The 10,437-nt window shown below is 43.8% G+C and overlaps 1 pseudogene; it reads right to left on the bottom strand.

Annotated features, from left to right (window-relative positions):
- Positions 1-1,054: 1,054 nt before the first annotated feature.
- LOC102811789 overlaps positions 1,055-10,437 on the bottom strand; it is a 24,054-nt pseudogene continuing 14,671 nt past the window's right edge.

Genomic DNA, 10,437 nt, shown 5'->3' with positions numbered 1-10,437 from the left:
GACTGGAAGGTGAACAAGATGTCCATGGGGTCATTCTATTCTTCTTGTTGACTACTAATTAGGAAGACTCCAGGTGTGCGGAGTAGGACTGGGCTCTCAAGGTTCTCAGTGCCTGATTTTTCATAGGTAGATTCCACTTATGGTGTCCCTGTGTGTGTCATAGTAGAACTGTGCTCCACAGGGTTCTCAGTGGATGATTTTCACAAGTAGACTCCACTCATGGTGTCCCCATGTGTGTGTCAGAGGAGAACTGTGCTCCATGGTGTTCTCAGTGGATGATTTTTATACATAGATTCCACTCACAGTATCCCCACGTGTGTGTCAGAGAAGAACTGTGTTCCTCAGAGTTCTCAGTGGATGATTTTTATAAGTTTTATAAGTAGATTCCACTCATGGTGTCCCCATGTGTGTGTCAGAGGAGAACTGTGTTCCTCAGGGTTCTCAGTGGATGATTTTTTTTTTTCCCCCAGACTAACTTTTTTTAATTTATTGAGCTTACGCAGCTGACAAAGTTGTAAACAGTGCCAATTGACAAAGTTTTGATGATTATTACAGCTGTGTCCATTAAACACATCTCTCTCTGAGATTAAAAATAAAAATACCAAAGTAAACAAACACTGAGAGACAGAATGAAGAGATGTACCTTGAATCTTCCAGGAAGGCAAAATAAAAATGTCACATGGGTTGGTCCCAGGGGTTCACCATGCCTAGAGGACTGCTCTCACCAATGTCTCCCCTCCCTGCCAGTGGCTAGGTAGAGGCGGGGGAGAAGGCCATCCTGGGCATGCTGTTCACATAACACTTGCTGGTGTAGACACCCTCCTGGGGCTCTGGTAGCAGACTGCTCTGTCAGGAGCCCATTTCCTGGCAGAAGGGCCCAGGTCCTCAAAGCAGCCCACACACCTCAGCAGAGGTTCGTTGCCCCTTTTATCCAGTACAGTTCAGCGTTGAGGTTGTCTATTCCCAGTTGACAATAAAAACCTGAGCTGTTTTCCACGAAGGTTCCCCCTCCCTTCCCCAACATGGGGGCGTAGTGGGAGGGGGCAGGGAAGGATCATTGAGGGGGCAGGGGACTATCCCGGGGGTCAGTGACCTGGCCCTCCTGCAGGTTCTTCACCAGGTGTGCAAGCCAGTGTTTTGTGGTGGTGTCATCTTTTAGCACCTGGGCGAAGGTTGTGTCTTTCACCTGATTGGGGAGACACTGCCTAAGAGCTTCACATGCCCTGGGATTATCTGAGAGTCAAAGGTAACATCTTACTACATGCTTCAGCAGATGGTCAGAAGGCTCTTTGGATAGCTGCAGGACCATCTTACCCAAGATCATGGCAACATGGGAGAAACGCTCATACGTCTGACATTTACACACCAAACTGGTGTCACCTAAGAGGATCTTCTGGAGGATGAATGTGGCAACTGTTTTAGAAAGTTCGCTTCTGGATTCCATAATGCATAAACACAAAGGGGTAATTTCTGTTGTCAATAAAAAGTTGATTACTTCTTGCTTATCTGTTTTCATCAAGGCCCCAGTAACTCCAAGGCTGGTGAGCTGAAGATATTCAAAGGGACGTGTCTTGCTGACAGTGTGTAAAAAGGGGTACAAAAACAAGGGGATATGTACTGCAAGAAATGCTGACCTGGTTTCTGGGTGTGATGCCACACACTGTAGTAATGCCAGAGCACTGCAAACTCTGTTCGACTGGTGTGCTGTCAAGGTGGGTGGATTGATAGATGGATAAATATTTACATTTCCTGTAAAAGTCTGCAATAGTACCAAAGGAATGCCACAGCATGGGGGCAAGGCTAGGAACGGATTCTGGCTTCTTACTTCACTCCAACAAAGCATTTTCCCTTGTCTCAGGCCTGGACAGCTCATTGATCCACTGATAGATCTTTTCTCTATCCACTTGAGCCAGTGCCGGTAGGCACAGGCTCAGCCGTCGCCAGGCTGTGTATGTTACGAGCGGCCTAGGCTGTGCATGTTACGAGCGGCTGAAGCTCTCCTCCTATCACCAGACGCGCCCAACCACGCCGCCGCTTCAGCGCCATAGCTGCCGAAGATGATGAGCTGCCACTGCCGCCATCTGCCTCTGGTCACTGGATGGTTTTTATAAGTAGATTCCACTCATGGTGTCCCCACTTGTGTGTCAGAAGAGAACTATGTTCCATAGGGTTTTTAGTGGATGATTTTTATAAGTAGATTCCACTCATGGTGTCCCCACATGTGTGGCAGAGGAGAACTGTGCTCCACAGGGCTTTCAGTGACTGATTTTTTAAGTAAGTAGATTCCACTCCTGGCGACCCTGGGTATGTCAGAGCACAACTTTGCTCCACAGGAATTTTAGAGCTTTCAGTTTTCCGAAGCAGATCATTGGTGACATGCCTCTGGATGGATTTGAACTCAAGCTCTGACGTAGTAGATAAGCAATTAATCATTTGTGGTACTCGGGGACTCCATTCCACTCTCACTGAGCCAGGACCTCTACTTCCATGGCACTGTTTGGTATAGTGCATCTCCAGCCTGGGGAGTCCCTGAGTTATGTAAATGGTTAATATAGCTTGGCTGCTCCAAAAGAGGCTGAAGGTCTGAGTCCACCCAGAGGCACCTTGGATGAAAATTATGGTAATCTGTTTTTGAAAAACCAACCATTGAAAGCCCTACGAAAGTCATTTCTATTCAGACACATGTGGGGTCTCCGTAAGTTTGAGTCAACTTGATGACCGCTGGTTAGTGTCTCTGCTAAGTCTCTGGCAATCCCACCCTTTCTGCAGCAATCCCAGAGCTGGTGACTTACAGACACCTCCTTCTCCTCCACACTTGTGGGCCTTCCTCTGTAGAGTTTTCTCTTCCCTAAAGTCCCACTCTACAGATTCCAGCCACCTTAGTGGCTCTGAACTTGTCTTCTGCCTCTTCAGCTCAGAGCTTCCATGTGCTGTGTTTGGACTACAGTTCCCAGTCAGAACACTGCTCCTTCAGAGAGAGATCTGGATTAGTGTGAGGCTCACCTGTGGAAATCCCAGTTCTCAGTGACTTTAATTCTGTGTTGCCTATTGTCACATGCCTCAACATAGATGTCATGTATGAGAGGACTTCAAAACGTTTATGGATGGAAACCTACCCAGAGAAGCAGTGATGCCCGAGATGGAGGCAGAGACAATGACGTGGAGCCATGGAGCAGCTGAGGACTTTAGATCCAGAGAGGGAGAGCGACTGTATGCTGAAGACTGGGGCGGGGGGGGGGGGGGGGGGGGGGGGGGGAAAGGCAGGGGTTAGTGTATGGGGCAGGCTTGCAGGGTATACCCTTTGGTCAGTTGATGATGCATGGAGGGGATTGTAACCATGGCAATGATACACTGTATGATAGAATGAATGTAAGGCTAATGTTCTCCCATGTAAACTATCATATAATTCACAATAAAACACTTAGAAAAAAAGTTTATGGGAAAGTGGACTTAAAAGAGAATGGAATGTTCCCACCAACTCTTTGAAGCTCCCTCATACATTTTCCTCAGATATTTGCTTATGGAAGGAAGGCTAGTCTGATACCAGTTGGACCATCATAACTGGAAGTTCAGAGGTGATGACTGAAGCCACTATTGAGTGCCATGTAACCCATGTATAGATGGCAATGGCATTGTCTCTGTCTTCAAGTTCAGTGAGCTCAGATAACTGATCTCAGGTTTGCCTCTTGAAGCATCTGTTGGTGCCACATTTGGTTTCAAATTTCATGTCAGGAAGGGAAGAATGCAGGAAAATAGAAACTAACTTAGTACAGGGAATTCAGTGCTAACAAAATCTTTGGAAAGAACCACCCCAAAATCAGCATACCGTTACGTTTCTATTTTTGGGGTTGTCACTGAACTACTCTGGCATTGGGGACTTCTGTTGTTCCGAAAGCCCATCAGAAGACTCAAAGTTGGAGGGTAGATTTGACGTGTCCCCTGAACTTCCCACCAGCAAATGCAACCCAGACACAGGTAGATAGGTGGGCTGAACTTCCTTCTGCCTTTCATTTACCATTTAAATGTGTCTTGTTGGTAGATTTGAATTTATTTCCAGACCTTAGCCACAAGGAAGTCTGGAAAATGTGGATTTTAGTGTTCCACTCTCCCCTAGAAAGATGATGGGAAGGAGTTAGTAATCCAATCCACAGTATCCAGCACATAATTTTTCTCTGCTTACAACTCCCTCCTGGTCCTTCAGGACAATTACAAATGTCACCGGCTCCTTAGAGTCCATTGGTTAATCTCTTGTCCCGTAGCTCATACACCTATTATAAATGGTTTCATAATTATTCATTGTTCTCTTTATATTTATTGTTAACACTTTCTACTGTTAAGTCAGTTTTAACTCACAGCAAGTCTGTAAGCCAGCGCAGCACAGCTCCAGAGGGTGTCAAAGGCTGTCGGTGTTTATGGGAGCAGACTGCCTCATCTTTCTCCCACGAAGCAGCTGATGGGTTCTAACATCGAAATTCTCAGTTAGTAGTCCAGGGTTTAATCCACTGCATCAGCATCATCATGGTTCCTTCCTTTCCCCATTGTTGTTGTTGTTAAGTGCCATCATGCAAGTTCTAACTCGTAGTGACCCTGTATAGGGTTTCTGAGAAATGGCTGGTAGGTTTGAACCGCTGACCTTGTGGTTGGCAATCCAGTGTTGATCCTATAATGCCACACCAGGACTCCACTAGGGAGGGGGGAAAGCTCTTTGGGTTACAACCTGTGACTTATTCACTCCTCATCTTTAATGTTTTTGCCATCGGTTGACTCCTAGCACTAATAGGATGTGTTTAAAGGATGAAGGAATGAATCAGAACACAAGAGTGATGATGCTCTGTCTTCATATCATGCAACACCAGAAGATGTCTTTGCAGGAGGCGTGGCCTTGAGTGGAGGCTGATGTTTGGCTCACCCACCTTCAGATTCTTTCTATGTGAGCCAATTGGTAAAGACCGAGAATTCCACTCAACTAATGACCTGCAGCCAGGAAGAGATAAATGACACATTGACTCAATTCTGCAAGACCTTTAAAAATGGATTCTGTCACAGTGGTGTGTGTGTACAGTGCAGTCTTGGGTCCCAGGGGAGCCATTCTGAGCCCTGGATCCAGGACTTCAGAAGACACATAATAAGTCCCTCACCACCTGAAGATTTCTTGTCTGTGAGCTGGACGAGAAAATGCTCTTTTGCGGGGGGGGGGGGGGGGACCCATACATGTATCAAGCAAATGGCCTCCCTGGCAGTGGCTGAGATGGATGGCGCCCTTCTCATAGACAAACACTCCTTTCCCCGCCAGGAGCCCTTCATACTCCCAGGCTCATCGTTACATCCAGTCCATTAATAGCTCTGGCCCACATTCTGCCTCCTGGAGCTCAGTCGAGGGACACAAGTTTGTTTCAGGCCTGGCCCTGCTCATTGTATTTGTGACTGGTCCTACACACTGTGGGGAAGCTAGTGTTTGTGTGGTATAGTAGACTTACCTCCTCCATGGATTCTACCAGTAACACAGAATCTCACCATGACAGGGACCTGGAAAGACGTGGGGGCTTGTTGACGATAGAATTACTCCTGCCTGGCTCATCCAGTGATGTTCAGAGGTGAACAATATCACCTGTCAGCCAGCGCAGCAGAACAATCAACTTGCTTGCTGTAAGTGCTCAATGACCAGTTCAAAGGTTGATGGTTTGAACCCGTTGTGAGGCACCTCAGTAGATAGGCTTGGTTGTCGCAGCCTAGAAAAACCCTATGGAACAATTCTACTCTGCACACACGGGGTCACCAGGAGTTGGAGTCAACTTGACAACAACAAGTGTGAACAGTATGCGTGTGCTTTGTCACTGAGGCCTTTTGACTGCTTGTTTTGTAGGCTTCATGAAGTAATAGACAATTGATACAGCAAGAGTCCCCTCATTAGTGATAACAAATTCAGTCAACACGTATTTATTAAGCACTTGGAATTAGTGATAACGAATTCAGTCAACACGTATTTATTAAGCACTTGGAATTAGTGATAACGAATTCAGTCAACACGTATTTATTAAGCACAAGGAATCCTGGTGGTGCAGTAAGCACTGGCCTGCTAACCACAAGGTTGGCAGTTCAAATTCACCAGCTCAAAACCTCTGTTTACTGTCTTGCAGTTCTACTCTGCCACCGGACTGCTGTGAGTTGGAATCAATTTAATGATGGGGGTTACTTCATGCCAGGCACAGCCCACTTTTCAAACTCTGGGATCTTCAGACTTCAAACCCACTTGACGGGGCTCTTGAAGCTCCAACCAGAGCACTGTGAGGACCTGCCACGTGGCAGAAATGGCCTGTCCAGGGGCTGGGCCCTGCCCAGCTTTGACCTGAGCTGATTTCTCCCTTTGCCTCTGGCTCTGGGCAGTGGAGAATATTGGAGAAGATCCATCTGACCTAAGTAGTGAATCCCAGATAGACAGAAGGCTGTGGGTGTCTACTTTGGCCATGCCTTACGTTTCCCACAATGGCTAGTTCATGCCTCCTTTGTGACCTTCTGTCCTCAAACCTGCCTTAGTTGGATGTTTAACTTTTTCTGGAGTTTGGTCACTCTGATAATTCAATCCTGGGTCTGGCTCTTAGCGTTCTTGGCCCTTTCACTACAGGGAAAAGAAGCCACTTTATATGCTACCAAGGAAGCTCTCTTGACTCTCGCACTTACCTTTTAATTACTGTTTAATTACTCTCTGTGGACAATGAATAAAGAAGACCTTAGAAGAATCAATGCATGTGAATTATGGGGCTGGAGACGAATATTAAAAGTACCATGGACTGCCAGAGGAACAAACAAATCTGTCTTGGGAGAAGTACAGTCAGAATGCTTCTGAGAAGAGGGGATGATAATACTTCATCTCTCATCCATTGGACAAGTTTCAAGAGGAACAAGTCCCAGGAGAAGGGCATCATGCTTGGAAAAGTGGAGGTTCAGCAGAAAAGAGGAAGACCCCAACAAGAAGAACTGATTGACACAGTGGCAGCAACAATAGACTCATTGTAAAGATTGTGAGGATGGCACAGGACTGGGCACTGTTGTGTTCTGTTGTGCATAGGGTTGCTATGAGTTGGACCCGACTTAATGGCACCTAACCACAACTATTCTTAGCTGTTCATTGTTTTGTTTTCCCATTGCGTCTCTTCAAACAGAAAATGCTCTCAGTTCTACTGCCCTTAATACTTGATGTCTTCCCTAGATTTCTCAAATATCTGATACTATGCACCAAACCAACTCATACATTTTTTGCCATCAACACTCCACCCCAATTCACAATTAGTGCAAGTCTGAGTATATATGTACCATCTACCAGCAGTGACGTGCACCTTAAGGAAAGAACATTCTATGTTTGGTCTTGTTGGGACTCCTGTTGTAGTGCTATAGGATCAGCGCTGGACTCTGAACCACAAAGTCAATAGTTCAAACTCACCAGTTGTTCCTTGGAATCCTTATAAAGGGTTGCTATGAGTTGGAACCGACTTGATGATACTTAACAACAGCACTGTTGAAGGTGTCTTCGTTGGCAGCCAGGAGTAGGAGGGTGGCCTAATCCAAAGCCCATAATAGTATCAGCTCTCATGGAGGATGCCTAGTACCAAACATCTCGGGTGGAATTCCCTGGGACCCTGACTCTGATAGGAGATTAGCACCTTATGTTCAACAGTGAAATGTTGTCCACCTTTATGATCCTTGATAATTCTGAGTCCATTGTTGTGACTACTGTGTCAATTCATCTTACTGAAGACATGCCTTGCTTTGGCTCTCCCTCTACATTACCAACCATGATGTCCTCTTCCAGCTGCTGGTCTTTCCTGATGACATGACCAAGGTCATCAGGAAAACCATCACTTCTACGGATCATTCTGGTTACATTTCTTCTAGGACTGTTTTGTTCTTCTGGCAGTCCACAGTCTATTCAGCATTAACATGCAGGGTATTGATTAGGACATCCTGGTGTGGCACTGTAGAGTAAGCACTGGACCACAGGGTTGGTTTAAATGACAAGATCAGTGCTTCAAACCCACCAGCTGCTCCCTGGAAACCCTAGACAGGATCATGATGAGTCAGAACCAACTGTATGTCACTTAATAACAAAAACAATAATTGGGATCATCACCTATGGATGGAAGGACAAGGAGTAGGATTGCCAGAGGGAGAATTTGAGTGTGAAGCTGTCCCATTAGCGCCTTGGCCAATCGCAGGGCAAGCTCTGAGGCTGAAATTGCTTTTCTAAGTTTTCCCTAGTTGGGACAAGAGGTGTGCCTGACCAAAGCCTGGCCTTTATACCCTGTGGGGCACTTATTAATATGGACACCTTGGGAAGAAGGCCTCATCCTGGATGAGACTGTTCAGCTGAAACAATTCCCATCCGACTAATTAAAGTTACATTTTAAATAATTAAAGTTAAAGAAAATGACTTTAACTCTCTCAGTTGTACCAGTCGCATTCCAAGTGGTCAATAGCTCTTGTGGCTCCTGGCTGCCATATGGAACAAGACAGATGCCAGACATTTCTATCATTATAGGGTTCTAGAACTGCGTATGACACTTTTATAAGTTGGACATTCATAGCAGGAATCTAATTTTATTTTGGTATGGTAATCCTCTTTTCCCATTTTTATCTCCCCTCCTTTTCCAGGTGAGTCTGAAGGACTAATAGGGAGTACAGTAGCTCCATAGGATAAACAAAGTTTGTGGTTTGAGCCCACAAGCCTCTCTGTGAGAGAAACATGAATCTTTGCTCCTGAAAAGATTTATAGCCTCAGAAACCCTCTAGAGGCTTGCTATGAATCAGAACCGACTCAATGGCATTTAACACAAACAACAAAGGACTAATGTCTCAGGTGGTTACTCCTGAAGCAGTTGTATAACATGTGGTAAGAAGAGAATTTCATTCTGTTACTAAAGTGGTACAGAATGAACTAGGACTTAGAATGAAATATCCAGAAAGATGCAACTTAAGAAAAGAACATTCTGTGTTTGGTCTTGTTGGGAGCCTTCAGAGGTGTTGACTTCAGTACCGTTAGTAGACATACTGTGCCTTAGATTTCAGGCAGCATTTGGGAGGTTAAGTAGAGTAGCACAATCAACTTTTTATTGAGACTTTTCCCAACTGTATTTAAATTCACAGGCCATAGGTTTGCCTGCTCTCATGATAATACGATTCACCATTTGCTGAGTACCATGCTCTATATATGCCACTTAGGTCAACTTTGTTAAACATGTGCAGATGCCTTCTTTTTTTTCTTTTTTCTTTTCTTTCTTGTCCTCTTTTTCGAACAGTTTGCAGTTAAAAGTGTGTTAAAATCTCCAACTATTATTATGTATTTGCTAATTTATCTTTTCGTATCATCAATTCTTGCTTTCTATATACTGAAGCTATGTGATTATATTTAAACAAAATTAAGATTATTTTGTCTTTCTATTGAATCTTCTTACCTGCTATTAGTATAATTGTACCAACTTTCTTTTGGTTTGTGTTTGCATGTTATATATTTCCCATATTTTTATTATGAACCTTTCTATGTCTTTATAGTTAAGGTGTGTCTCTTTTAAGCAGAATTTATCATTTTATCATTTGCTTTGTCTTTTTAATTGAACTATTTGGTTTGTTTACATTTATTGCAATTAATTGTGTTTACATGTGAGTTTATTTAACCACCATCATTATTTGTTTTTCATTTGTCCCACTTATTATATCTATCCATACATAAATATTTTTAAAAAATAGTCTTCTTAACCTCTTTTGGATGTATTATTTTTTATTTAATTTTCTCCCCTTTGCTTGTTTATTATATATTCATGTATTATCCTGTTGGCAGTTATACAGGCATTTCAACACGTATTATTAAGTTAGTATAGATCAGTCTACAATAGTGCCTTCTCATCTCCAGGCTTTAAGACACTTTAACATCATTTATCCCATGCTCAGCATTTCTCAAGCTAAAATAACTGAAGAAATAATTTAAGCCTTGACTTGAAATATCAAAGGATTCAAGATGGATCTTGGCTGAAAGCAGAGAATACTAGAAAGATATTTACCACCTATGCTTTGTTGACTATTCCAAGGCTTTTGATTGTGTGGATCATGACAAGCTATGGACAACATTGCAGAGAATGAGTATTCCAGAACACTTAATTGTGCTCATGAGGAACTTGTACAGAGACCGATAGGCAATTGTTCCAACAGAACAATGGAACACCAAATCGTTTAAAATTAGGAAACGTGTGCAACAAGGTTGTATTCTTTCACCATGCTTATTCAACCTGTATGCTGAGTGAATAACCTGAGAAACTGGATTACATGAAGAAACACATGGCATCAGGATTGGAGGAGGGTTCATTAACAACCTTCAAAATACAAATGATACAACTTTGCTTGCTGAAAGTGAAGAGGACTTAAAATACTTGCTGATGAACATCAAAGACA

Source organism: Chrysochloris asiatica, unplaced genomic scaffold (genome assembly GCF_000296735.1).
Source record: "Chrysochloris asiatica unplaced genomic scaffold, ChrAsi1.0 scaffold00001, whole genome shotgun sequence".
Taxonomy (NCBI): Eukaryota; Metazoa; Chordata; class Mammalia; order Afrosoricida; family Chrysochloridae; genus Chrysochloris; species Chrysochloris asiatica.
This window is presented reverse-complemented; position numbering and strand designations above follow the sequence as displayed.